This window comes from Ovis aries, chromosome Y (assembly GCF_016772045.2).
Source record: "Ovis aries strain OAR_USU_Benz2616 breed Rambouillet chromosome Y, ARS-UI_Ramb_v3.0, whole genome shotgun sequence".
Classification (NCBI taxonomy): domain Eukaryota; kingdom Metazoa; phylum Chordata; class Mammalia; order Artiodactyla; family Bovidae; genus Ovis; species Ovis aries.
In genome coordinates, this window is record NC_082741.1 from 15,420,674 (window position 1) to 15,423,569 (window position 2,896).

At 54.7% G+C, this 2,896-nt stretch overlaps 1 pseudogene; it reads right to left on the reverse strand.

Annotated features, from left to right (window-relative positions):
* Nucleotides 1–1,299: 1,299 nt before the first annotated feature.
* LOC132658983 (testis-specific Y-encoded protein 1-like) lies at nt 1,300–2,550 on the reverse strand (annotated as a pseudogene).
* Between the last annotated feature and the right edge of the window lie 346 nt (nt 2,551–2,896).

The window sequence follows — 2,896 nt, forward strand, 5'->3', positions numbered from 1 at the left end:
TGGGGCAGCACTGGTCCAGGACCTTCCCGGTTCTCCTTTTCACATGTGTGTAGATCATGTCTCCAGTGCAGTAGGCAATCTGTGACTCTTTCTCCTTCAGCTCTCTGCCCATCTGGGCAGGACCTTAGCCTTACCATCCCAGGTCTTGCCATAGCCACGTCCATCATTTCCAGAAGCCAGCCCATGGCCCCACACACTGAGGGCTCCACAGGCAGTGGTTTCAAAGCCCCACCCCACCTGGTTTGCTCTGTGTGAATCCTTAAACCATGAAACCCTCTTCCTGATCCAAGCACACACAACAACACGGTAGAACTGATGAGCGTGTTTTGTATCTGGTCTAATTGCAGATATCTTGAGCCACAGTCTGGAGTTATCACTGGCCATCCTTTCCTTGTTCCCATCCTGGGCAGGGTCAATGCAGAGATGAGGCGACAAACCACCTTCAGCCTGGTCACCTCATGACTCCTCTTCTGGTTGCTCAGCACCTCCTCTCCTGCCACCTTCATCTCTGCGTCTGCCCTGGGCCGGGCACACACACACACACACACATACACACATACACACACACACAATCACAGCCAGCATAAATAAGCACACGTGGGTATACACACACATGCTCAGCATGGGGACACAAATGCAAACAACGAGCATAGGTGTTTCAGGAGGTGAAGACGACTGAGGCCAGCAATGTCAGAGGTGGTGACAGTAGGCACCATGTCCTGCCCTTGGGGCTCCCTGTTCACCTTCTCCACGAACTCTTCCATATGTTCCCAAGGCAGCCTGAAGCTGCTTCCAGCGCAGCATGTTTGGTGGTTGGGAGACACTGAGTGGTGAATGTGGAAATTCACAGAAGATCCCAAAGTCAGCACACAGGTGCACTGGGAACCCAGAGAGGACACCTTTTCAATGATAGGCCTTCTCAGGGTAAGGGGCGGGAGTGAAGTGCCCAGGCAATCTCAAACTCAGTGAGCAGCAGGAGGCCAGGGGATGGAAGGACCCACAAAGGATGATTCTGACAAAGATACTTAATACACACTGCCTCTAGTAGTATCACCTGGACTCTGGTGTTGCCACCACAGCTGATTTGATGGAGACTTGCTTCACTCACGGACACACCAAGTCCCCAAATAGACAGTCTCAGGAGGTCACCTGCTACATGCACAACCCAAATTCAGGCTCTTGCATGAGTCTGAGCATCCCCATTTGGGAAAGGACAGTGTCCCTGTAGTGTCACACGACTGTCCCTTCAGGGCCCATTTTCAGACCCCATCTCCACATGTTTCTGTCAGTTACTCTCATGGAAGAACCTTCCTGCCCAGGGTACTACTTCAGGGGATCGTCCCACACATCTTGGCCGACAATCTGCTGGCAATACAAGCAAGATGAGCCAGCAGCCAAGAATCCCAAAGTGAATTGCTAACTGTGTTCAGGCCCAAAGCACCCACACCTCAGCAATCCTGTTCGATTCTGAGCAGTTGTGACCTGACAACCTGCCAAGAAAGTTAAGGCTCCTGGTGTCCACGCTGTGGCTGGATGCTCCCCATTCAAAGTCCCAGAACCAGTGGACAGGAGTGGAACAACGTGCCCTATACCCTACAGAGAGACAGGGGAGACGGGTGTGGATCCCACAGGTGGACAATCCACAACCTTGCACACCCATACTCATCACCCCAGGAACCACGTTTCACAAGTGATGTCAAGGTAATTCTACTTAGTGGTCACTGTGTTCAAGAAGTACGGGGGTCCTGAAAGGAAAATATCAACTTGCAATGGGACGATGGATGGCTCCGCAACAGCACCTGTCAGGATAGGGAGGAGGGAAAAGGTTCCTGCGCCTCCTCCTCTTCCTGAGCAGCAGACTTCAAAGAGCAGCAGAAAGGATACAGCTACGACCCAGAAGCAAGGGATGCCCCAGGTGATGGCGATCCTCCAAGCCAAGTCAGGCTTCCTCCTCTGATGGTTCTTGCACATGAAGTGGAAGTAGGCCCTGCAGTTCTTCTTATGCTCAGAGCTCAGTTCCACCCGCAGGGCAGCCAGTGCCTACAGCGCATCTTGCCCTGGAAGCTCAGTAGTGCTCCCAGGCCTTCCCTGGCCCTGCTCCTCCACCGTCTTCTCAGCTCCTGGAAGAACCCCTATTGCTGCTCCTCATCTGCCACAACCTCCACCTCCTCCATGACGTCTTCCGCAAGCAGCTGGAACAACCACCCAATCCCCACCACGTCTCCGTCCACCAGGGGCTCACCATCGTCCACCACTTCCACCCTGCATAGCGTGGCTCCTTTGCCTGGCATGACAACTTGTGGCTGCAAGGTCCCAGCCTCAAAAAGCCTGAGGATGGCAGGCCACCAACCCCAGCACCCTGAAACCAGAGCTCACAACTAGGAAGGTCTGGGGTCCCAGGATGCTCCTGCATTCCTCTGACGGCCTTTCACACGCCTCTCGGCCCTGGTCGAGACCCCAGGCTGGGGCAGATGCCAAGGGATGGGACATAATAGCACAAGTGGTGTGCAAATGCGGCTCAGGTTTCAGTAATCCTGTGGGACCCACTAGCTCTTTGGGGGCGGGGAGTGAGGGGGATGGTAGGGAAGCAGGGGCTGGTGTGTGTCCAGTGGCCTGAGGCTGAAGAAAGGGGTGGCAGACAGCATGGGACAGGGTGAACAGGCCCTGGGGAAATCAGCCGAATAGGCGGATCCCTAGGCTGTGAGCCACGCATAGGCTGCTGGCCCAAATCTAGTCCAATGGCCGAGAGAGTGGTGGGTGGCACCCTTCTGGACACGCCCCTCAAACGTAGGGAATCTTCCACAGTTCCTGGGCTACAGCGCACCCACATGGCATATACCGCTCCAGGGAGTAATGGGTTTTGCATCTGCTGATACTCCAGGCGCTGTCATTGTCC